The 27,215-nt window shown below is 37.6% G+C and overlaps 1 protein-coding gene and 1 long non-coding RNA gene across 14 annotated transcripts in view; one reads left to right on the top strand and one right to left on the bottom strand.

Annotated features, from left to right (window-relative positions):
* TMEM108 (transmembrane protein 108) overlaps positions 1-27,215 on the bottom strand; it is a 362,632-nt gene that overhangs the window by 33,649 nt on the left and 301,768 nt on the right. The gene's annotated exons all lie outside the window — the stretch shown is intronic.
* Positions 785-26,832, top strand: LOC104005750 (uncharacterized). The gene is made up of 5 exons (XR_008547103.2): positions 785-974; positions 1,842-1,962; positions 2,676-2,790; positions 2,912-3,001; positions 26,662-26,832. It is a non-coding gene; the product is annotated as an uncharacterized LOC104005750 (long non-coding RNA).

The raw sequence follows: 27,215 nt of genomic DNA, 5'->3' as shown, positions 1-27,215 counted from the left end.
TTTATAGCCTTTATTTTATTTTGGGCTCCTACCAAATGAATGCGTTACAGCTGATAAAGCCCAAAATTTGCCCTTGGTCTTCAGTAGGGTCATAGAGAGGGACATGAGTCCAAAGAAGCCCCTGCACCATGGTGTGGGTATGACACATTGTGAATTAAAGGATTTGGTAGCTCTGGCCACATTTGTTTCCCTGGGGGAGTAGGAGTGGAGGGCTGGAAAGAAGGGGCTCCATGGGACATCATCACTGTGGAGGAGGCTGCAGGTTCAGAACAAACTCATCTTTCTACAAAAGCCTTTTTCACCCCACCCACAACCAGTTTCCTTTTTATTTTCAGCTTGTGTATTTGCAGCCATCTTTGCTCATAACAATGATATCATCTTCATGCACAGTGAATTATGTTGCGGAACTTTTGGGCCTGCAGCAAAGTTTCTGTTACAGCATTTCCTGGAAGTATCCTTGGGTCTGTGACCCTCATCTCCCCACAGCAGGAAGGGCAAGCATCACATCATCAGTATTGAAAGGTGCATCAGGTTTACCGGCAATAGCACTAATAATGCTAATTATAGAAGTGATAGTGAGGTGGGGGGTGGTGATAGGAATGGTCAAATACATATCATTTATTTGGTCCTACTTTTTCCAGGTGTTAAGCAGTTTTCTACTATGCCAGGTTATATTTTCCAAACATGACTGTACCAAAATATCTCATCCCATAGGTTCTTACAATGTGATGTTGCTATTTACTGAGAAGTGGTGTCTGCATTCCCTCCTCTTTCATATGGCCAGGTTTTTGAGACTATGCAGAAGTGATTCCATGAGTTCCAAGCCCAGGTCATGAAAGATAACTTGAAATAAATCTGGCTACCCTGAAGCTGCCATGCTCGAGAGACCACACGAGATGGAGAGAGATGCTTAGGAGTCCCAGCTCTCCAAGCCTCCAGCTATGTGAATCTTCCCAGCAGCAACTGCCAGACATGTGAGTGGGCAAATCTTCAGGTGATTTCAGCCCAGCTGATGCCAACGGAAGCCGAGACAAGCTGTCCCCACTAAGTATTTTCCAGATTGCACACTTTCAAACAAAATGAATGGTGTCATTATTTTAAGATGCTAATTTTTGGGGTGGTTTTATTGCTCAGCATTAGTAAATGGAACTCCTCTGCTACCTCATTAAACCCACATGATAACCTTTTAAACTAGGTATTATGATCATAGTTATCTTACAGATGAGGAAACATACAAATGGATTAAGTAATTTGCCTAAAACTTCACAGCTGGAATGTAGCAGAGCTGAGCCGCAGTCCAGGACTGTCTTGCTCTTAGTGCAGGCTCTTTGAGTCACACCTTACCTGGCTTGGCCACACTCTAATGCATGTGCTACAATCCCTAGTGGGTCTGTCGCAATGCCTAGAAATGTCTGCTAGATTACATATGACTCTAGATAGACAGCTATAAGCAGAAATGATTGCAAGGTTTAAAAATGTGTCATAGGAAAGACAACTTATCCTTAAAGGTCTGCAAGTAAGGTTGATTCCTATGTCCAGTATGAAGAGACACGATCTTGAAGTGGGAATATAGGAACAAAGGATCCAGGTGGTCTTGAGGTTACATGAGGGCTATGATGTCCTAGAACTCTAGTGGCCTTTTAGAGATCAGCCTATATTTTTTTGTTTGTTTTTACCATTCATAATAGTATTTTAATCAGGAAATGTGTTCTAAGAGTCAAATAGCTTCTTCACTGTCTCTTACCTTGAAGTCCAGTTGGTTTGTAAACTGGAGATAGCCCACTGGGGATAATCTTTCAAGGCTGCAGTGAGGTCTGATGTGCTGCTTACATTTTCACCAGGTGGTACACCCAAAATGACTTTGGGGCTACACTTGGAATTGGCAAGGTTCCAGAAAACAGAGGGACTATCATCAGAGACAGCGCACAAAAAGTGGGAGAAAGGTCACCAGCCTCACTCATGGTGAGTGGGAACCTTCAATCAGGTGAAGCAGGTTTGCTTCTGCAGAACTAGTTTTCAGACCAGATCCCTCAGCTGGCTTGGACAAAGAACAAATGCAGTTATGGGCTGCTCATTTGTATTTCTCTGGGAGTTCCAGAGAATGGATGCCTAGAGGGTGACAGTAACCTTCTGCAATCAACTGTAGGGCTGCTTGACCCCATTTTAAAATTATTGAATATCCCTTACTCCTTCATTGTTCCCTTTTAAGAGACATTTCTTTTCTTTTTAAAATTAACTTTATTGAGGTATGATTTACATACAATAAAATTCACCATTTTAAGTGCACAGATTGGCGAGTTTTGGCAAAAGTATACACTTGTGTAGCCACTACTATAATCAAGACACAGAACACTTCTGTCTCTCCATAAAGTTCCCTTGTGTCCCTTTACAGTTAAATCTCCTCCCCAATCCTCACTCCAAGCAAATGATCTGCTTTCTATCACTGTAGGTTTCTTTTGTGTGTTCTAGATTTTTACAAAAATGAAATTAAATAGAATCTTTTGTGTCTGGCTTTCACCAAGCCTAACATCTGTGAAATTTATCCATTTGCTGCAGGTATCAGTGGTTTGCTCCTTTTTTTTTTTTTTTTTAACTGTTGAGTAGTATTCCATTACAGGGATATGACCAATTCGTATATTCATTCATCTGATGATAAACAGCTGAATTGTTTCCAGTTTAGGGCTATTATGAATGAAGCTGCTATGAACATTTGTTTACAAGTTCTTTGTGAGGACACATGTTTTCATTTATCTTGGGAAAATACCTAGAGATGGAACTCTGAGACACATGGTAAGTGTCTATTGAACTTGATTAAAAACTGCCAAACTGTTTTCCAAGTGCTTTACTATTTTACCTTTTGGTTTAAAAATTTAATTATGTTGACTGACAGATGGATTAATTGATTGTTTAGGTAATAAAGTATATTGGCATAATGCAAGAGTCAAGATGCAGAAAATAACTACTGTGTGATGTCTCTCTCCCAGCTTTAACCCGCCTGAAGGTGAGTAGCATTACCAGTTCCTCATGGACCTTTCCAGACGCAATTAAAACGTCACAAGCAAACACTTGGCTACATTTTCCCTCTCCTACTTTTCACACAGATGAGTGTGTCCTGGACACACCTTGTTTTTCTCACTTAACAATGTATCTTGGCTATTGTTAAAGAGCCATTTCCCAAAGTGTGTTCTCAGGAGCTCTACCCATCACTCTGTACTTGTAAGAAAAGGGTTCCCAAATAAACTTGGGAAAATGCTGCAAACTATGGCGACCTCTTAGAAATTCATAATGCACATTAACTTATTAAAAACTCTAAGAAGTCCTGGAATTAAAAAGCAGGGTTTCCAAAATGATTTGACTATAGAATTTTCTTGCCAGCAATACCTATTTAACATTTTGCAGAATGAGAATTCTGTAGAATACTCTCAGGGAGGCACTTATGGGAGTCAACAACTTTACTTTCTGTAAATGATCAGACAGTAAACATTATAGGCTTGATGGATATGGTCCTGACCAAAATTACAGTACTCAATTTTGCCACTGTAGGGTGAAACCACAGATCTGATGTAAATGAACGGGTGTGGCTGTTTCAATATAACATTATTTATAAGAAGAGATGGCAGGCTGTAGTTTGCCAACTCCTGATCTAGAGATGGCAGGGGTTGAGGTGGGGAAGGTTCCCAATAAGTTTTCAAAGTGTTTCCCCAAGGCCTGTTTGTGTTGCTTTCTCCCTACATGCTCCCATATCCTTCTCCACCCCAACTAATCTGCCACCACAAAGTTTAGAAGAGGGATGGGAAGGGAGGAGAGAAGTGAACAGAAGCAAAAGAAGTAGCTGTGGGTTAGGGGAGAAGGGACAGGAGAGAGTGAATTGGAGGGAAGGTGTCCTGGAGCAGAGGCTGGAGAAAATAAAAACTTCCAAGAGCAGAATGAATAACTGCTCAAAGAGAAACCACTTCCCTACCCTCTTTTCCTCTCCTTCCCCTCTATTCCCCTTTATGCCCAGAGAGTCCACCTGGAGCACTGGACGAAGGCATCCGTGCAGCACATTCTCATGCTCTATGTGAATAAATACATAATGGAGGCTTTTGGGCTTGGGCTTCAGCATCTCCATCTGTAAGACTATAGACTTGGCCAGGCACGGTGACTCACACCTGTAATCCCAGGACTTTGGGAGGCTAAGGCGGGTGGATCATGAGGTCAGGAGTTCGAGACCAATCCGGCCAACATGGTGAAACCCCGTCTCTACTAAAACTACGAAAATTAGCCAGGCGTAGTGGTTTGCGCTTGTAATCCCAGCTACTTGGGAGGCTAAGGCAGGAGAATTGCTTGAACCTGGGAGGCAGAGGTTGCAGCGAGTTGAGATTGTACCACTGCACTCCAGCCTGGGTGACAGAGCAAGACTTCATCTCGAAAGGAAAAAAAAAAAAAAAAAAGACCATAGACTCCTTAATAGCTTCCTTCTTCAAGGATGCCATGAAATTTTTGTTGCCCATGTCAAAACCATCTGAGGACAAGTGAGCTTGTGGCCAGGTAAGTGGTAGACATATGTGATTCTGGGAGTAAATTTTATGAGTTTTTCATGTAACAACTGGGCAACAGGTACAATAGTTATCTGAAGAAACTATAGCTTGTCTTTTTTTTTCACTTTTCTATTATTAAGCTATATTTTTTAATCAGTATTTTTGGGGTACAGGTGGTTTTTGGTTACATGGATGAGTTCTACAGTGGTGAATTCTGAGATTTTAGTGCATCTGCCACCCGAGCAGTGTACACTGTACCCAGTATGTAGTCTTTTATCCCTCACCCGCCTCCCAACGTCCCCCTACACTCTGAGTCCCCAAAGTCCATTATATCACTCTGTATGTCTCTGCATCATCATAGCTTAGCTGCCACTTATAAGTGATACCATACAGTATTTGGTTTTGCATTCCTAAGTTACTTCACTTGGAATAATGGACTCCAGCTCCATCCAAGTTGCTGCAAATCACATTATTTTCTTTCTTTTTATGGCTGAGTAGTGTTCCATAGTGTATGTATACCACATTTTCTTTATCCATTCGTTGGTTGGTGGGCACTTAGGTTGGTTTCATATCTCTGTAATTGTGAATTGTGCTGCTATAAACATGCATGTGCTCGTATCTTTTTCATATAATGACTTCTTATTCTTTGGTAGATACCCAGTAGAGGGATTGTTGGATAGAATGATAGATCTACTTTTAGTTCGTTAAGGAATCTCCATACTGTTTTCCATAGTGGTTGTACTAATTTACATTTCCACCAACAGTGTAACAGTGTTCCCTTTTCACCACATCCACGCCAACGACTATTGATTTTTGACTTTTAAATCATGGCCATTCTTACAGGAGTAAGGTGGTATCTCATTGCGGTTTTAATTAGCATTTCCCTGATGATTAGTAATGTTGAACATTTTTTTCATTTTTAATGGCCATTTGTATATCTTCTTTTGAGAAATGTCTTTTTATGTCCATTGCCCACTTTTTGATGGGATTGGTTTTGTCTTGCTGATTTAAGTTCCTTGTAGATTCTGGATACTAGTCCTGTGTTGGATGCACAGTTTGCAAATACTGTCTGTTTACACTGCCTATTTTACTGTGTAGAAGCTTTTTAGTTTAATTAGGTCCTATTTATTTATGTTTTTGTTGCATTTGCTTTTGGGTTCTTGGTCATAAATTCTCTGCCTAGGCCAATGTCCAGAAGAGATTTTCCAACGTTATCTTCTAGAATTTTTATGGTTTCATGTCTTAGATTTAAGTCTGATCCATCTTGAGTTGATTTTTGTATAAGGTGAGGGATAGGGATTCAGTTTCATTCTTCTACATATGACTTGCCAGTTTTCCCAGCACCATTTATTAAATAGGGTGTCTTTTCCCCAGTTTATGTTTTTGCATGGTTTGTAGATCAGTTGGCTGTAGGTATTTGGTTTTATTTCTGGGTTCTCTATTCCGTCCCATTGGTCTAAGTGCCTATTTTTATATAAGTACCATGCTGTTTTGGTAACTATAGCTTTGTAGTATAATTTGAAGATTGGTAATGTGATGTCTCCAGATCTGTTCTTTTTGCTTAGTATTGCTTGATTATGTGGGCTCTTTTTTGGTTCCATATGAATTTTAGAATTGTTTTTTCTAGTTCTGTGAAAAATTATAATGGTATTTTGACAGGAATTGCATTGTATCTGTAGATTGCTTTTGGCAGTCTGGTCATTTTCACAATATTGATTCTTCCCATCTATGAGCATGGGATGTGAATCCATTTGTTTGTGTTATGTGTCATTTCTTTCAGCAGTGTTTTGTAGTTTTCCTTGTAGAGATCTTTCACCTCCTTGGTTAAGTATATTCCTAGGGTTTTCTTTTTTTTCAGCTGTTGTAAAAGTGATCGAGTTCTTGATTTGATTCTTAGCTTGGTTGTTGTTGGTGTATAGCAGTACTACTGATTTGTGTACATTGATTTTGTAACTTGAGACTCTGCTGAATTTGTTTACAGATCTAGGAGCCTTTTGGATAAGTCTTTAGGGTGTTCTATATATATGATCATATCATTGGAGAACACTGACAGTTTGATTTCCTGTTTTCCAATTTGGATGCCCTATATTTCTTTCTCTTGACTGATTGCTGTGGGTAGGACTTCCTAGTTCTTCTTTTTTAGGTCCCATATTTCATCAAATGTAAGAAGAAATACACTATTTTTTTGTGCCATTTAGAAAGAAAAAAGCTAGCAATTAAACTATGTCACAATGGTTTCTTCCATTTACAATCTTTATTCTATCCTTATTGAAAGAACTCCTTTAGACTTATCTAACCAGTTTATCATACATCCCTGCTGCCTTCAGTTATAGTAAGTAGTGTGTAACTGCCAATCTTTTTGCAAGCATCTCAGCAACAAAATACCTAGTTTCAACTGCTCTGTGAGTGTCTTCTTTCCTTTGGTCTGTTGTAGAACTCGGTTGTTGCTTTGCAATATGGAATGGAGGCCATTCTCACAATGATGACATTTGTTCCATGAATATCAAATTCCTGGCCTGCTGGTCTGCTTGCCCTTCTGCACACACAACAACTTTTTGTTTCAATGCTAAATCACAGTAAATCTTAGTGAAGGCTTTTAAAACAGCAGTTAAATACACATAGCACCAATGATGCATTTGCCTCAAATGGAGAGATGATGAGGTGAACAACTACAACCAATATTCACCCATCACAGGCAATGGTAACTACATCATGAGTCTGGCTCACAGAGACCATAAGACACATCCTGGTTTCAGAGATATTAAGATAAACAGGAGTTTCTCTAACAACATAAGCCTAGATGAAGATGTGTATTTAATTAAACAAAGTTCTAATTTTGAACTTTAGGAGGTAAAAACAAAAAAGAAAAAAAGGAAAAAACCAACGGCCTCAAAGCAGCATGTTGTATCATTTTTCTTCTTTATAACCATTCACAAATGCTGTGCAGTGACATTTAGATACATCCAGCTGAATATCTGTGCACTGGAAGTCACGTGGGTGGAAATAGGTCTCACTATGGAATTCTTGTAGGTGCGAACTTGGTATGACCCACAAAACTGTATCTTTACACTTGCCTACCCTTCCTCCCATGAGTTCAAAAAGGATCTTACGGTTTACATAATGAAATATGCATGAGTATGAAGTGACGATCATTTTAAAGTAAGAAAATCAGAAGTGAACTACAGCTAGTTTTTTTTTTTTTAAACATGTGCTTAGTACATATGCCAAAGGAATGTGTAAAGGAAAAAGCCAAATTAGGAATTTATATCCATTTGAAAAAATGGTTATATGGCATTTAAAGTAGAATGTGACAAGCTTCTGCTACCAGTGAAAAAGTCTGCCTGGCTCCTTATGCCCCTCTCTGAGCTGGGCTTGCTGGGTTCTGTTTAATGGGGGAGGGGGTGCATGATGGGGTGGCAGGAAAAGTACCCTGCTATATGGCCAACCTCTTCTGTCACAGACCTTGTGTCCTTCTCCTGCTCAAGGATGAGGTCTGTCTTACTCCAAACCTCTGTTCTTTCTATCTTATGCTAATTCACAGAGGTGCTGCAAGAATCCAATATAAAAATGCCAATACTTCTGTTCTGTACAACTCACTGTAGCAAACAAGCTTCCCTGCAAAGCTCCCGTGGAGATGGGGCTGAGCGATTCAATGTTCTAGATGTCAGCTCACCATTCTGTGCCCCTGTAATGTGGCTAGAGTCTCAGATGCCTGGCCAGGTCTCTTGGGTGGCTCCACATGATCTGAATCTCCAGATGTGCCCCAGCCAGGCAACATCCCCAGCTGAGAGCTTTACCAGCAGACCCCTGATGTGGTGTATATCGTGCTCTCACCACAGACATGGAGGTCTGAGATGACAATGTTGGTCTGTGATGTATGTCTTTCATTTTTTCAAAAAGGCTTCAAGGTGGTTTATAACAGAACAGGCACAGACATAAGTTTTATAACATAAAAACTGACGTCAAGGCTTAATAGAGAAATAGGAGTCTAAAATGAGCTGAAGCAGAGGTGGAATAAACACAGCAGGGAGAAGCAAGAGCCACCTGTGAAAGTCCATGCTGCTCACCCTGCCTCCTGCAGCCTTATTGCTAAGCAAGCTTAAAGGACACAAGCAGATCAATGGACACAAGCAAACTAATGCTTCTCCAGAATGTCAAGAAACAAAGTTTGGAAGAGACCATGTGCCTGCCTGGTGCTTATAAAGCAAAGTTTGGGCAAATAGGCTGTATGATTAAATTGAATCGTCGGCAAGACACACTGTTCGTTTTCTGAAAGGGAGAGCCTGAACAAAGATTGGGGAAGATAAAAAGGTTCTTGGCAGGCTCCTAAACCACCTCTATGTGTGTAAGTTTAAGAAGTGATTACTTCCTCCCACTTGTACCACCTTTCTTTCCCCCAACTCAAATCTCAAATCCAGGACTTTCTTTGCCAGTCTACAAGCATACAGGTGATATAGAGTTGAGACAGACCATACACCCACTTCAAGTTAGAGTAAGATCCTAATTTATTGGGTCAGAGACGTGTGACCACACAGGCAAAGGCAGATACAGCAATCCTTGTCATGGGGCCCCTCCTGGCATTCATTTCCCTAATGGATAAGACGTTTATGGTAATATGAAGTCACACTGGATTCTTGCTATGCCACTGCTCTTGCAGGCTTGAACTTAAATCTCCATTTTGGAAGAAGACCAGTAGTATACTGCATATGCTTCTATTTAAGGAATTCTTACAAAGAAGGCTCTCCTGATGCTTAAGACAGAATCAACATTAGATTGTACTCCATAGCTTCAACTTCATGGAGGTTGGAATGTGTGGATAAGGGTGGCATTCATTATTAATACCCTGACTTCCCTGAAAACATCTTTGTCTCTAGCTTTCCAGTATTTGGGAAAGGTTCTCCTCCACCCCCAGCATGTCATTCTTCTGTTCAAAAATCACGCTGGCTTCTTTGTTTCACGAGACATTTCAAGGTCAAGATCACAAAGGTGGTTAAGTGGTTGTGGCATAATAAGAAATATATATTTGGTCTCTGCCTGGTTTCTTGGCACACAGCTTCTTTTTGTATGCTAATGAGATGATGGTGGCTGGGGGCTCCTGGAAAGCCTCCAGATGGGGGCTGGTTGCCAGGGGAACCAACCAAGTGATTAGAGGGCTGGAACTTTCAGCCGGAACCCCTGACCTCTGGGGAGAGGAGGAGAGGGGTTAGAAGTTGAGTTCATTGCTAATGGCCAGTGATTTAACCAAGCAAGCCTATGTAATGAAGCCTCCATCAAAACCCAGAATGATAGGGTTCAGAGAGCCTCTGGATTGCTGAACACATGACAGTGCTAGGAGGGTGGGATGCCCAGAAAGGGCATGGAAGTTCTGTGCCCCTCCCATACACCTTGCCCTAGGCACGTCTTCTTTCTGGCTGTTCCTGAGTTGTATTCTTTTCTAATAAAGCAGTAAGCTACTAAGCATATGGTTTTCCTGAATTCTGTAAGCTGTTCAAGCAAATTATTAAACCCGAGGAAGGGGTTGTGGGAACCTCTGATTTACTGCCACTCAGTCAAAAGCATAGGTGGCAACCTGGACTTGTGACTGGCATCTAAAGTGGGAGCAGTCTTATGGGGCTGAGCTCTTGACTTATGGGATCTCACGCTATTGCCAGGTAGACAGTATAAAAATTGAGTTAAATTGTAGAACACCCAGTTGGTGTCTGGAAGTTGGAGAATTGGCTAGTGTGGGAACCCACTGCCCCCCACATTTGATGTCAGAAGAGTTGTGTGTTGAGTATGAGCACAAAGAAAAGCAGTTTGATTTTGGTTTTTCCTATCTAGTAAAAGGGTTGAAACTTGAACCTGCGTTTTCTAACTCTTCAGAATTATGACTCCCTATCACACATGGGCATGTATGGCAGCAACTAGAATTCCCAAGCCCAATGAAGCTGCTATGTTCTGTGTTTTTGTTTAGTTACCATGCCTGTTAGCTTGACATGAAAATAAATTTGTAAATAAGATGCTCAAAGTGGTCATGAGATTACCCAAGGTGTAATCTTAAAGTTTAAGAATGAGGTTAACATTAGCTTTTAAGATGATATCAACTTTGTATTCTAGGGTTATGTGTGTGTATATGATAAGTAGTTCTCAACCTTGCTTCTCAATGGAGTCAACGGGGTTTTTAAAAGCTCCCCAAGTGGATATAATGTGAAGCCAAGACTGAAAGTCACTGATCTAATAACAGCTGCACACTAAGTCCTCTGCTGATGAGCTGCATGGCCTGAGAGGAACTGGAGGTGGTAGGGAGAGTGATGTCCTTGGAATGAGACAGACTTAGTTCACATCCAGGTGGCTCAGGAGAGTGCTTTCAGCTGTGTGATCTTGATCACTTTGTGCCTCACTTTCCTCATCCATGAAATAGAGGCTTATGAAGACTTCTGTGATAATATAGGAAAGTGCATCTCACAGTGTCTGGTACAGCCATCATGGCTGCTATGATCGATTATTATTAATCCTGAGGGTGTCTTCCTCCTTCCTAGAGTATCATCATCTCATCCTCCCTCAGCCTTCCCAAGGGCTCAGAGCAATGTAGCAAGTGAGAACCTGGGACACCAAGAGAGCGCCTCCAGAAAAAGCCTGTGCTTCATGTTCCACAGTCTCTATGGCCTCAACTTTTTAAAACAGGCAAACAAAAGTGGGGAGAGGCCACCCAGGATGTGCAAGTTGCAGGGAGAGGAAGGAGCCGGTGGGAGAATATTCCCTGGAGGCCATGCTCTCTTTACTACATGCTGAGTTTGAAGTAAGCAGGGCCTTAAGGGTGACTGAAGATCAGCCCCTTCCCACCAGACACACAGGTGAAATAAATTTGAGGTCTCACAGGAGCAAACAGCTCAGGCTGAAAACCTGAAAACCAAGGCATAGCCTGTTTTTTAGGGCTTTGAGAAAAGCAGTGCTGGAACGAAAGGCCAGTCCTCATAGGCAAGCAAGGTCACACTAGGACCACAGTGTGGTGCCTTTTTGTACTGTTTTCTTCTCCCACCTATACCCCCAACCTCAATAAAACCAATTGTCAAGATTGTTGTTTTACAACTCTTTAAATCTGATTTGGAGAATATCACAACCTGGTGTGGTGGGAAAGAAACAGGCTTTGTAATATAACTTAGGGAATCCTGGATGTCAATGTCATGAGATCTTTCCTTTCAGTCTCCTGCCTGGAGGGTGTGGCTCTGGTTACTGGTACTTTGCGAGCAAGCTAGGAAGAGGGCCAGGGTCTCAGCATTCAGTATGTAAAACTGCCTTTACACCCTATTTTTGTATACAATGCTTGGTGTTTCCATAGTCATTCAACCAATTCTCTGACCTGTAGTTCCACCTCCACCCCCATTCCCAGGGGTTCCTGGAATTACTACCAAATCTTAAGGTTTTGGGAGGTTCTACAGTTGGTTCTAGGTCTTCCTGACTCCTAGTTTAGGATTCAACTTCATCAGTTTTCCAAGGAAGTTACCCTTTCTCCATTTGTTTTCTAGATTTTGGTTTTTATTTTTTAATTGACAAATTGGAATTGTACATATTTATAGAGAACAATTTGATGTTTTGGTTAATATCTACGTTGTATAATGATCAAATCAGGGTATTTAGCATATCTATTACCTCATGCATTTATCATCTTTTTTTTGTGGTGAGAACCTTCACAAGCCTCTCTTCTAGTATTTAGTAATACACAATGTTTTACTATTAACCATAGTCACCCTACTGTTCAATAGAACACTAGAACCTATTTCTCCTGGTTGTAACCTTTTACCTGTTAACCATCCTCTCCCCATTCTCTCCTTCCTCCCCTCCCAGTCTCTAGTAATCACTGTTCTACTCTTTGCTTCTATATCACCTCTTTTTCTTTTTTTTAGATACCACATATGAGTGGTGAGATCATGTAGTATTTGTCTTTCTGTGGCTGCCTTATTTCACTTAACATAATGTCCTCCAGGCTGATCCATGTTGTTGCAAAGGACAGGATTTCCTTCATTTTTATGGCTGAATAGTATTCCATTGTGTACATATACCACATTGTCTTTATTCATCCATTGTTGGATACTTAGGTTGATTCCATATCTTCACTATTTTGAATAATGCTGCAATAACCCTAAGAGTGCAGATATCTTTTGATATACTGATTTCCTTTGGATATATATACAGTAATGGGATTGGTGGATCATGTGGTAGCTCTATTTTTAATTTTTTGAGGAACTTCCATACTGTTTTCCATAATGGCTGTACTAGTTTACAATCCTACCAACAGTGTGCAAGTGTTTTCTTTTCTCCACATCCTCACCAGCACTTGTTTTCTTTTGTCTCTTTTAAAATAATAGTCACTTTAACTGGATGAGATGGTATCTCATTGTGGTTTTGATTTGTATTTCCCTCATGGTTAGTAATGAGCATTTTTTCATGTATCTGTTGGCCATTTGTTTATCTTGAGAAATGTCTGTGAAGGTCTTTTGCTCATTTAAAAATCAGGTTAGTTTTTTTTTTGCTATTAAGTTCCTTATATATTCTGGATATTAACCCCTTGTCAGATGTATAATTTGCAAATATTTTCTCCCATTCTTTAGGCCATCTCTTCACTCTGCTGTTTCCTTTGCTGTACAAATGTTTATTAGTTTCATGTAATCCTATTTGTCTATTTTTGCTTTTGTTGCCTGTGCTTTTAACTTCTTAAATTATATTGCTGTGTTTGCTCTCCTGTTTTCTTTGTTCTTCTGGTCTACTATTTTAAATAATCCCTTTACTATTTAATGAGGCTTTGATTACATGTGTTTATATTGTGCCACATTAAACCAGCATTCAACCCTAGATTTGAATGCCTCCTCTGTTATGTTCCTGTGATGGGACTTTGAAGAAGTTACTTAAACTCTATAGGCCTCAGTTTTGGTCAACTTAAAGGGGAAAAATAGTATTATATTTGTATTCCTTTGGCTATTAATGAAATTGAACACTTTTCCAGAAGTTTATTGCTCACCTGTATATTTTCTTTTGCTCAAGAGCATTGTCTGCTTTTTTTCCTGTAATATTAGTCTTTAAAAATCTATTGTGAGTATTTTTTAATATGTTAAGGCTATCAACTTGGTAACAATCATGTTTACTGAAAATATTTTCCCCCAATAGTTTGTCTGCCTTTGATTTTGTTTTGTCTATGGAGTTTTGTTTTGTTTTTGACCAAAGAAAAGTCCTTCCCAATCCTGTTTTTGGAAATATTTACCAATATTTTCCTCTATTTGTTTTATAATTTCATCTTCTACACTATGTAGTGGATGTTGTGTGCCACTCAGGTCCCCTCTTGAAGACTTAGGCTCTCATTCCCGAATTTCTTGGAGTGTTGGATGCTGATGGCTCATTGTTCAATCTCTCTCCCAGAAATCTCACTGAGCCAAAGGGAGTTGCCTCATCCTACACCATGCCCCTCCAGGGTAAATCCCACATTCAACACCTGGTTGATGTCAGGGAACACAGGCCCTTGTCTCAATTTGGGACAGCTGTGATGGGCTAGCCCAGCTCCTCAGCTACCTGTGGAGTCAGCTGAGCTCTTCATATTAGCATGTATTAGAGGGACTGCCTGCCTCCACTCCGCTTCACTCTATCTCCCAGTGCACTCAACACTAAATGCCCTATACTAAGACTTCTCCCCAAGGTTTCCTGAGAAACCAAAGACAAAGAGTTCAATCCATTTGTAATTTACCTTGATATACTGTGTGTGGTGAAGCTCTAACTTATTTTTTCCAAGTAATTAGTTCTCCCAATACCATTTACTGACTTGACTTATCCTTTGCCCAGATTTTGAACTGCTACCTTTATTATATTTAAATTTTAAAAACATAATAAAACTGTTATAAACAAACTGTTTCAGGGCTAGTTACCCTAATCTGTTCTCTTATATTTGTAATACAATATTTTGATTAATATTACTTAATGACATGTTTTGATTTTTGGTAAAGCAAATCTGGCCCCCCCTCATTGCTCTTGTTTTTCAAAAATATCTTAACTACTTGTTTCTGTTTATACTTTTAGATAAACTTTGGACTCATTTTCCATAGGTTAATTAAGAATTCCATTATTAGAATTTTGATTTGGATTTCAATAAGGCTATTTATTATAACTAATTTGGGCAATCCTGGCAATATTAAATCTCCCTTTGAGATAGAATGTGATCTCTCTCTTCATTAATTCAAATCTTCTTTTATGCTCCTTCCTGCAGTGAGGCTTTATAGTTTTCTTTCTGTGTTGGTTAAATATTAAGTTTTTCTGTTGCAATTATGAAAAAAATTTCTTTATATATTCTACATAGTCACTCCTGCTATATAGGGGAAGTATTAGGTTTTTATTAACTTATTTTAGTGAGGTATAATTTACATATAGATAAAGAACAAGACAAGAATGTTACCTGTCACCACTCCTATTCCATGTCACACTGGAAGCCCTAGCTAATGCAATAAAGCAAGAAAAAGAACTACAAGTATACAGATTGAGAATAAATAAAACTTTGTTTGCAGATGACATGATTGCCAACGTAGAAAATCTCAGAGAACTGACAAAAAACAACAACAACAAAAAATACTGGAACTAATAAGCAATATTAATATACAAAAGTCAGTTGGTTTTCTATATACCATCAATGAACAATTGGAATTTAAAATGAAAAACACAACACTATGTACACTAACACCAAAAAGAAAAAAGGAAGGAAAGAAAACATTTAGGTATAAATTTAACAAAATATGTACAAGATCTGTATGAGGACAATGGCAAAACTCTGATGAAAGAAATCAAAGAAGGTCTAAAGAAATGGAGAGATATTCTATGTTCACAGATGAGAAGACTCAATATTGTGAAGATGTCAGTTCTTCCCAACTTGATCTATAGATTCAACAAAATCTCAATAAAAATCCCAAAGCAAGTTATTTTGTGGATATTGACAAACTGATTATAAAGTTTATATGGAAAGGCAAAAGACCAATAGCCAATGCAATACTGAAGGAGAACAAAATTGAAAGACTGACACTATCCAACTTCAAGACTTACGATAAAGGTTCAGTAATGAAGGCAGTGTAATACTGATGAAAGAACAGAGAAACTGATCAACAGAACAGAATAGAGTCCAGAGACAGACTCACGCAAATAAAGTCAACTGATCTTTGACAAAGGAGCTAAGGCAATTCAATGGAGAAAGGACTGTTTGTTCAATAAATGGTGCCAGGACAACTGGATATCCAGATGCAAAACATGAATCTAGACAAAGAGCTTACATCTTTCACAAAAATTAACTCAACATGGGTCATAGACCTAAATGTAAAATGCAAAACTATAGAACTTGTAGAAGATAACATAGGAGAAAATTTAGGTGACTTTGGGTTTCATGATGAGTTTTTAGATACAACACAAAAAGCAAAGCCTATGAAAGAAAAAAAATGATAAGCTGGACTTTATTAAATTTAAAACTTCTGCTGTGATAAATTCAAAGAATAAAAGACAAGCCATCGACTGGAAGAAAATAATTGCATACATTCAATAAAGGACTTGAATCCAAAATATACAAATCTCTCTTAAAATTTAATATAAGAAAATTCAATTAAAAATTGGGCAAGAGATCTGAACAGATACCTCACCAATGAAGATAATACAGATAGCCAATAAGCATATGAAAAGATGTTCAATGTCATATGTCATTAAAGAACTGTCAATTAAAACAACAATGGGATACCACTACACACCTATTAGAATGGCTAAAATCCAAAAAAAACAAAAACAAAAACGAAAACAAAACAAAACTGATAATACCAAATGCTGGTGAGGAAGTGAAGTAACAGGAACTCTCATTCAGTGCTGACAGGAATGCAAAATGGTACAGCCACCAAGGAAGAAAGTTTGGCAGTTTCTTACAAAGTTAATCATAGTCTTACTGTATGATCTAGTAATTGTGCTCCTAGGTATTTACCTAAATGAATTGAAAATTTAAGTTCACACAGAATCCTACACATGAATGCTTATAGCTACGTTATTCATAATTGTCAACAACTAGAAGCAACCAAGATGTCTTTGAATAGGTGAATGAACACAGAAACTGTGGTACATCCGTATGATGAAATATTATTCAGCAATAAAAAGAAATGAGTTATCAAAGCACAAAAAGACGTGGAAGATCCTTAAACATATTGCTGAGTGAAAGAAGCCAGTCTGAAAAGGCTACATACTGTATTACTCCAATTTGCATACAGCAAAATTCATATATCTTAAATGTGGATTATATATCTGTTAATCAGCATTCTAATCAAGATACATAACATCTCCATCACCTGTCACTGGAAACTTTATATTCCTTTTCAAGCAATATTGCCTTTCAGAGCAGAACTTAATTTGAATAAAATCATTAGCTATTAATTTTTTTGTATGTTAACTCTGTAACTATATATTTTGCTAATGTCTCAGTTCTCATGGGTTAGGATCTTTCAGGAAAACAATAATGTTCCTTTGAATAATAATTTGGTATTACTTTCATAAGTTTGTAACTCTTATTTTTGTCTTTCATCATATTGCATTTATTTGAGTGTCTGGAATTGTTTGACGGTTATCTAGTAATCATGTTGGTAGGCATGCTTGTTTTAATCCTGGTTTTAATGGTAATGACTACACATAATAAGAGCTATTGGTGTTAGGATAAGAACATATCTTTCTACATTTAATTGAGAGCTTTTATTTCCCTAAAGGAATAAATATTAAAAATTATCAAATAATTTTTCTGTAATATTTTGACATGGTCATCTAGCTCTGGGTCTCCTTAGACCTCATGATCTATATTAATGGCAATCCATGGATTAATAGCAATCCATCTTTGCATTCTTAGAATAAACTTCATTTGATCTTGATGTATATAATTTGACAAAACTGTTTCAGATTGCTGTATCTTTATTTATGATTAAGATTGGTTTGTAAGTTTGTTGGGTGTGCATGTGTGTGTGTTTAAGGTTTCAAGTTTGGCTTTGGAAACTCGGTTACATGAGCTGTATAATAAAAACCAAGAAGCTTTAAATATTTTCAGTGAGATAGGCCTCTTTATATATCATCTGAAATGCTTGTTCATTAAACTTTTCTTTTTAAAAGCCTACTTGTAAATAGTAAAAAACTTCTTTTTGGGAATAATTCTTTGACAACCTAAAAACTTAAAAATACCATCCATGCTTATAATTCTGACTTCCTATATAATTTTGGTTGATTTTTTTCCTAGGAGATTTTGAATTTTGTTGAAAATTTTACACGAAATATGTAATACAAAGTATAGTACAAAGTGTAGCAATTGCTTTAAAGTTTCCTCATCTGTCATATACTTTTCTCATACCAAATTTTTTTGTTTTGCCTTACTAAATTCACATTTTCCCTTACTAGACTGAAAGGTGCACATTTTATTATTTTGTTCCCAATCAACTACTGGATAATTCATAAGTGTGATTGTTTTTCTAATTTCTAATTATATTCCATTTTCTCTTCATATCTTCTTTAAATTCATTTTGTTATCTTTTGATTATTTTTGGGCTGAATTAATAGGTAATTTATCTTCATTCTTCCTTATTAAAAGATGAAAGCTTTGTCTGGAAGGATATATATCTTTTTGCTTTGCATTCAGAATTTATTACTAATGCATCTTCTTTCCTTCTGTTACTTATGCCTTAAGTATTTCTATAAAATAGTGTATTGTGATCACTTTTTAACCATAAGTTTTGACATGTAGTTTTTGGACTGATGTTATTTTCTGTGCAATCGATATTTGAATTTTTAACTTTTTCTAATATCTAATATTTATTTAGGGTAAGTTTGCTTTAATGCCAAAATAGCTGTGAGATTTTTGTTTAAATTTTTTATTTTTTAAATTTCTAATCCTAGTTTTTATTGCACTAAGGAGAGGTTTTACTTTTTTGAATTTAAGGGTTTTTAATTTTTTGGTCCAGTATAGAATAATTTTTAATGAATGATCCATGGATATTTGAAAAGATTATATCATCTGTAACAGTGGTTCCCAACCTTTTGGCACCAGGGACTGGTTTCATGGAAGACAATTTTTCTGTGGATGGAGAGTGCAGGGGGATGGCACTCTGTGACTACTATATTTTTGATATGGTTTGGTTGGAAAAAGGTTGTGTATAAGTAGACCTATGCAGTTTAAACGTATGTTGTTCAAGGGTCAACTGGATATTCACTTTCCCCAGTCTGCAGTCCAACCCTGGACTCTCAAATCTAGTTGATTTTTTTTCACTTTGCATATATTAAATCTCACTGTTTGTGATAAACATCTTATAAGGGTTTGGTAAATGCATACCATCAGATATCCACAACCCTAGTAAGAGTTTATACACCCTAACATTTCACTGTACAGCCCATTTTTAGTCACCCTGACCCTCCTCCCCCAATCACTGACAAGCACTGATCTATTTTCTGTCCATATAGTTTCCTTTTCTTTTTGGCTCTGGCTTCTTTCAGTTAACAAAATCTACTTAAGATTTATTCGTGTCTTTGCACAAATCAGCAACCTTGTTCTCTTTTATTGCTTAATAGTGTTCCACTGCATGATTGTACCACAGTTTGTTTACTCATTCACCTGCTGAAGGACATCTTGGTTCTTAACAGTTTGGAGATATTAAGAATAAAGCTACTGTAAGCTATTAAACATTTACATGCAAGTTTTTGTAGAACATATGTTTTCAATTTACTTGGATAAACACCAAACAGTGAGATTGCTAGGTTGAGTAATATCTATATACTCAGCTTTATAAGAAACGTCTACAGTGTCTCTAAAGTGATTGTATCATCATTTCTTCCCATCCTCAATTAATTAGAGTTCCTGTTGCTCCACATTCTCACCAGCATTTGTTGCTGTCAATGTTTTAGCCATTCTAACAGTTGTGCTGCAGTATTTCGTTTTGGATTTAGTTTCCTCTTCTCTAAGGACAAATAGTCTTGGGCACTTTTTTTATATGCATGCCACCCATATATCTTTTTGAAATGCTGCTTTGTGTCTTTTGCACATTTTTTCTTGACATGTAATAATTGCACATATTTATGGGCTATAGAATGATATTTCAATACATGTATACAATGTGTAATAACCAAATCAGGGTATTGCCATATCCATCATCTCAAACATCTATCATTTCTTTGTGTTGGGAACATTCAAAATTCTCTTCTAACTATTTGAAAATATACAATAAATTATTGTTAACTATAGTCACTCTGCAGTGCTAATAACACTAGATCTTATTCTCCTATCTAGTGTAATTTTGTATCTGTTAACCAACCTCTCCCTATTCTCTTCTCCCTACTCCCACCCTTCTCAGGCTCCAGTAATCACAATTCTGCTCTCTACTTATATGAGACCAACAACTTTAGCTCCCACATGACTAAGAAGATGCAGTATTTATTTTTCTGTGCCTTACTTACTTCACTTTACATAATGTCCTCTAGGCTTATTTGTGTTGCCATGAATTTTCATTTTTTATGGCTGCAGAGTACTCCATTGTGTGTGTGTGTGTATATATATACCACATTTTCTTTTTTAACTTTTTTAATTTTTAATTTTTGTGGTTATATAGTGGGTGTATATATTTTGGATTACATGAGATATTTTGATACAGACATGCAATGCATAATAATCACATCAGGGTAAATGAGGTATCCATCCTGCCTCAAGCATTTATCCTTTGTGTTACAAACAATCCAGTTATACTCTTTTAGTTATTTTTAAAATGTATAATTAAATTATTTTTGACTAGAGTCACCCGGTTGTACTAGCAAATACTGGGTCTTATTCATATACCTGTTTGACATGTGTATGTCTTCTTTTGAGAAATACCCATTCAGATATTTTGCCCATTTTTTAAATTGGGGTATTAGATTTTTTTCCTATGGAGTTGTTTGAAATTTATATTTCCTGATTATTAATCCCTTGTCAGATAGATAGTCTGCAAATATTTTCTCCCATTCTGTGGGTTGTCTCTTCACTTTATTAATTATTTCTTTTGCTTTGCAGATGCTTTTTAACTTGAAGTGATCCCATTTGTTCTTTTTGCTTTGGTTGCCTGTGCTTGTGGGGTGTTACTCAAGAAATTTTTGCCCAGTTCAATGTCCTGGAGGGTTTCCCCAATGTTTTCTTTTAGTAGTTTCATAGTTTGAGGTCTTAGAATTAGGTTTTAAATCCATTTTGATTTGATTTTTGTAATATGGTGAAGGATGGGGGTCTAGTTTCATTCTTCTGCATATGGATATCCAGTTTTCCCAGCACCATTTATTGAAGAGATTGTCTTTTCTCCAATGTATGTTCTTGGCCCCTTTGTCAAAAATGAGTTCATTGTAGATGCACGGATTTTTCTCCAGGTTCTCTATTCTGTTCCACTGATTTATGTGTCTATGTCAGTAGCATGTAGTTTAGGTTATTATAGCTCCATAGTATAACTTAAAGTCAAGTAATATAATTCTTCCAGTTTTGTTCTTTTTGCTTAGGATAGGCTTTGGCTATTCTAGATCTTTGCGGTTCCACATATGTTTTAGGATTATTTCTACTATTTCTGTGAAGAATGTCATTGGTATTTTGATAGGGATTGCATTAAATCTGTAGATTGCATTGAGTAGTAAGGACATTTTAACAATATTATTTCAATCCATAGACATGGTATATCTTTCCATTTTTTGGTGTTCTCTTCAATTTCTTGCATTAATGTTTTATAGTTTTCATTGTAGAGATCTTTGGTTAATTCCTAGGTATTTTATTTGTAGCTAATGTAAATGGGATTACTTTCTTGATTTCGTTTTCAGATTATTCACTGCTGGCATACAGAAATGCTACTGATTTTTGTATGTTGATTTTATATCCTGCAACTTATTGAATTTATCAGTTCTAATAGTTTTTTGGGTGTGTATGGAGTCTTTAGGGTTTTCCAAATATAGGATATCATCTGCAAACAAGGATAATTTGACTTCTTCCTTTCCAATTTGGGTCTCCTTTATTTCTATTGTCTGATTGCTCTAGATAGGACTTCCACTGCTATGTTGAATAACAATGTGGAAGTGGGCATCCTTGCCGTGTTCTAGATCTTAGAGGAAAGTCTTTTAGTTTTTCCCCATTCAGTATGATACTAGTGATTGGTCTGTAGTATATGGCTTTTATTATGTTGAGGTATGTTCCTTCTATACCCACTTTTTTGAGGGTTTTTATCATGAATGTTAAATTTTGTTGAATGCTTTTTTAGCATCATTTGAAATGATTATATGGTTTTTGTCCTTCATTCTGTTAATATTATGTTTTACATTAATTGATTTGTGCATTATCCTTGCATCCCTGGGATAAATCCCATTTGGTCATGATGAATGATCTTGTGATTATATTGTTGAATTCAGTTTGCTAATATTCTATTGAGAATTTTTGCATCAATATTTATCAGTGATACTGGCCTATAGTTTTTTTGTTTGTTTTTTTTGATGTGTCTCTGTCTGGTTTTGGTATCAGGGTGATACTGGTCTTATAGAATGAGTTTGGAAGTATTCTCTCCTCTATTTTTTGAAATAGTTTGAGTAGAATTGGTATTAGTTGTTCTTTAAATGTTTGGTCATCAGAGACTGGGCTTTTCTTTGCTAGGAGAACTGTTACTAAAGGTTTGATCTTGTTATTTGTTATTAGTCCGTTCAAGTTTTGGATTTCTTCATGGTTCAATCTTGTTAGGCTGTATGTGTCTAGGAATTTGTCCATTTCTTCTAGATTTTCCAATTTATTGACATATAGTTGCTCACGATAGCCACTAATGATCCTTTGAATTTCTGCAGTATCAGCTGTAATCTCCTTTTTCATCTCTGATTTTATTTGGGTCTTCTTTTTTTCTTAGCTAGTCTGGCTAAAGGTTTGTCAATTTTGTTTATTTTTTCAAAAAAACAACTTTTTGTTTCATTAAACTTTTGTATTGTTTCCTTCATTTCAATTTCATTTATTTCTGTTCTGAGCTTTCTTATTCTACTGATTTTGGATTTGTTTTCCTCTTGCTTTTCTAGTTCTTTAAGATGTAATATTAGGTTGTTTATTTGACATTTTTCTTCTTTTTTGATATAGGCACTTATAGCTACAAACTTTCTTCTTAGTACTGCTTTCACTGTATCATCCAGGTTTGGTATATTGTGTTTTCATTATCGTTTGTTTCAAGAAAATTTTCAATTTCCTTCTGATTTCTTCATTGACCCACTGGTCATTCAGGAGGCATAATGTTTATTTCTATGCATTTTGTATAGTTTCCTAAATTCCTCTTGTTATTGATTTCTAGCTTTATTCCATTGTGGTCAGAGAATATACTTGGTAATATTTCAATTTTTTGGATGTTTTAAGACTTGTTTTGTGACCTGACACATGGTCTATTCTTTAGAATGATCCATATGTTGAGGAAAGGAATATGTATTCTGCAGCCACTGGATGAAATATTCTGTAAATATCTATTAAGTTCATTTGGTTTATAGTGCATATTAAGTCTGATGTCTCTTTGTTGATTTTCTGTCTGGAAGATTTGTCCAATGCTGAAAGTGGAGTGTTGAAGTTCCCAGCTATTATTGTATTAGGGTCACTTTCTTTAGTTTTAATCTTTGATTTAAATATCTGGGTGCTCCAGTGTTGGGTGTATATATATTTAAAATTATTCTATCCTCTTGCTGAATTGACTCCTTATCATTATATAGTGACCTTCTTTGTCTTCTTAAAGCTTTTGTCTTGAAATCTATTTTGTATAAGTATAGCTACTGCACTTTTTTGGTTTCCACTGGCATGGAAGATCTTTTTCCATCCCTTTATTTTCAGTTTATTTTTGTCTTTGTAGGTGAAGTGTGTTTCTTATAGGCAACTGATAATTAGGTCTTGGTTTTTTTTTTAATCCACTCAGCCACTCTATGTCCTTGATTGGAGAGTTTAGTCCATTTACATTCAATGTTATTATTGATAAGTAAGGGTTACTCATGTCATTTTGTTATTTGCCCCCTGGTTGTTTTGTGGTCTTCTCTTCCTTCTTTTCTTCTTTCCTGTGTTCTTTTCTTTGGTGTTATTATTTTCTTTGGTGTTATTATTTAATTTCTTGCTTTTGATTTTTTGTGTATCCATTAGCTTTTTGATTTGAGGCTGCCATGAGGCTTGCAAATGCTATCTTATAACCCATTATTTTAAGCTGATAACACTCTTTGCATAAACAACCAAGCAAAAATAAGACTATTAAAAATTGTATGCCTTAATTTCATCCTCCTGATTTTAAGCTTTTTGTTGTTTCTATTTATATCTTATCGTGCTGTCAATGTCTTGAAAAGTTGTTGTGGTTATTATTTTTGATTGGTTCATCTTTTAGTCTTTCAATTTAAGATATGAGCAGTTTACACACCACAGTTATAGTGTTACAGTATTCTGTTTTTCTGTGTACTTACTAATACTAGTGAGTTTTGTACCTTCAGATGACGTCTTATTGTTCATTAATGTCATTTTCTTTCTGATTGAAGAACTGTATTTAGCATTTCTTGTAGGACAGATCTAATGTTGATGAAATCCCTTAACTTTTGTTTGTCTGGGAAAGTCTATTTCTGCTTCAGGTTTGGAGTATATTTTCACTGGATACACTATTCTAGGATAAAAGTTTTTTCCTTCAGTACTTTAAATATGTCATGCCACTCTCTCTTGGCCTGTAAGGTTTCCACTAAGAAGTCTGCTGCCAGATGTACTGTACCTTCATTTTATGTTGTTCTTTTCTCTTGCTGCTTTTAGCATCCTTTCTTTATCCTTGACGTTTGGGAGTTTAATTATTAAATGCCTTGAGGTAGCTTTCTTTGGGTTATATCTGCTTGGTGTTCTATAACCTTCTTGTACTTGGATATTGATATCTTTCTCTAGGTTTGGGAAGTTCTCTGTTATTATCCCTTTCAATAAAATTTCTACCCCATCTCTTTCTCCATCTCCTCTTTAAGGCCAATAACGCTTAGGTTTGCCCATTTGAGGGTATTTTCTAGATCCTTATAGGTGTGCTTCATTATTTTTTGTTCTTTTTTCTTTTGCCTCCTCCGACGTGTATTTTTAAATAGCCTGTCTTCAAGCTCACCAATTCTTTCTTCTGCTCAAGTCTGCTATTAAAAGACCCTGATACATTCTTCAGCATGTCAATTGCATTTTTCAACTCCAGTATTTCTGCTTGATTGTTTTTAATTATTTCAATCTGTTTGTTGAATTTATCTGATACAATTCTGAATCCCTCCTCTGTGTTATCTTGAATTTCTTTGAATTTCCTCAAAACAGCTATTTTGAATTCTCTGTCTGAAATGTCACACATTTCTTTTTCTCCAGGATTGGTCCCTTCTACCTTATTTAAGTTCATTTGGTGAGGTCATGTTTTCCTATATGATCTTGATTCTTGTTGATGTTCTTCGACGTCTGGGCATTAAAGAATTAGGTATTTATTGTAGTCTTCACAGTGTGGGCTTGTTTGTAACCATCCTTCTTAAGAAGGCTTTTCAGATATTCAAAAGGAGTTAGGTATTGTGATCTAAGCCGTATCTGCGTCAGGGGACACCTGAAGCCCAGTAACGCTGTGGTTCTTACAGACTCATAGAGGTACTGCATTAATGGTCTTGGATAAGATCTGAAAGAATTCTCTGAATTACCAGGCAGAAACTCTTGTTCTGTTCCCTTAACTTCTCCCAAATAAATGGAGTCTCACACTCTGTTTTGAGCCACCTGGAGCTGGGAGTGGGATGACACAAGCGCCCCTGTAGCTACCATCAATGGGAGTGTGCTGGGTAAGACCTGCAGCCTGCACAGCACTGGATCTCACCCAAGGCCTGCTATAACTACTACCTGGCTACCATTTGCTAAAGGCCCTGGGGTTCTTTGATCAGCAGGTGGAGAAGTCAGCCAGGTTTGTTTCCTTTCCTTCTGGGCAGCAAGTTTCTCCAGGCCCCAGGTGGGTCCAGAGGTGCCACCCAGGAGCCAGGGGCTGGAGTCAAAAACCTCAGAAGTCTACCTACCTGGTGTTCTACTGTACTGTGGCTGAGCTGGCACTCAAACCATAAGACACAGTCCTTCCCACTCTTTCCGCCCCTTTCCACAGGGAGAGAAGCCTCACCTCACAGCCACTACTACCACAGGCCCATGGGGAGTACTGCCAGGCTACTGCCAACATTTACTTTAAGCCCAAGAGCTCTTCAGTTGGCTTGTTGTGAACGCTGCCTGGCCTGGGGACTCACCCTTCAGGGCAGTGGGCTCCCCTCTGGCCCAAGGCAGGTCCAGCCATGCTATCCAAGAGCCGTGGCCTGGAATCAGAGACCCTAAGAGCCCCCTTGCTGCTCTGCCCCTCTGTGGCTGAGCTGGTACACAAGATGAAAGACAAAGTCCCTTTTACTTTTCCCTCCACTTTTCTCAAGCAGAAGTAGTCTCTCCCCATAGCTACCACACCTGAGAATGTGCTGAGTCTCACTTGAAGCCAGTGAGTCTCAGAGTCCCACCCAAGACCCATGGCAAAGTACCTGGGTATTGCTGCTGGTTATTTAGAGCCCAAGGACTCTTTAGTAGGCAGTGAGTTCCCTTCAGGCCCAGGGTGTCTAGCAATGCCATCTGGGAGCTAGGGACTGGAAAGAGGGCCTCATACTCTGACTGTTGCCCTATCCCACTCTGATGAGCTGGTATCCAAGAGGCAAAACAAAGTTCTCTTAACTCTTCCCTCTCCTATTCTCAAGTGGAAGGAAGGGGTCATTTTTGGAGCCATGAGCTGTGCAACTGGGGTTTGGGGAAGGGTGGGATAAGCACTCTCCAACCCTTAGGTTGGGGGAAAGGTGGCATAAGCACTCCCAGCTGGTGTCTCAGTAGGTCGTGTGCCTTAAAGTCCACTGGTTCTGAGCTCAGTTCAGCACCAGAACTTACCTAGGAATTGGAGTCTTTGTGACCTAGACTGCCTTTCAAGTTTATTTAGGGCCCAAAGGCCTTTAGCCCTCAGTGGTGCGGCTTGCCAGAACTCAAGTTCCAACTACTGGGATGGGCAATTCCTCTCTGGCTAGGGCTGGTTTAAATACTCCCTTGATGAGTGGGTGTCGGCTGAGTTTAGCCCAGTTTTGCTTTCTGTTGTGACAGGGCAGCACTGAATTCAACACACTGTCCCACAATTTTTGCACTCTCACACTGAAGTGAACAGATTCTTTCTCCGTGCCGTGCAGCTCCCAGCAGAGGATGAGGGAAGGGTAGCATCGGTGATTCAACACTGTGTTTCCTATCCTCTTCAATGACTCTTTCAGCGATATGAAGGTAAAACCAGGTACTGTGAGTGCTCATCTTATTTTTGGTTCTTTTGAAGGTGCTTTTTTGGTGTAGATAGTTATTAAATTTGGTGTTCCCGCATGGGGGAACAATTGATAGAGCCTTCTATTTGGTCATTTTGCTCTGCTCATTCTATATACCACATTTTCTTTATCAAATCCTATTTAATTTTGATTCCATAATTTACTAAAGACTAAATGTGATATGCTAAGTTTTTTACAACAATTATATTTTCTCCCACTTTTTTGTCTTCAAATAGCTTTTGCTTTTGTATTTCTGTGCTATGTTATAGTACATTACACATTCATTGTGGATTGCAACTTTTATAAAACAATCCTCTTTATCCAAAGCATTTTCCTCTGGAGCTTTAT

Source organism: Pan troglodytes, chromosome 2 (assembly GCF_028858775.2).
Source record: "Pan troglodytes isolate AG18354 chromosome 2, NHGRI_mPanTro3-v2.0_pri, whole genome shotgun sequence".
Taxonomy (NCBI): Eukaryota; Metazoa; Chordata; class Mammalia; order Primates; family Hominidae; genus Pan; species Pan troglodytes.
The sequence above is the reverse complement of the archived record's forward strand: the minus strand, read 5'-3'. Positions and strand labels throughout refer to the sequence as shown.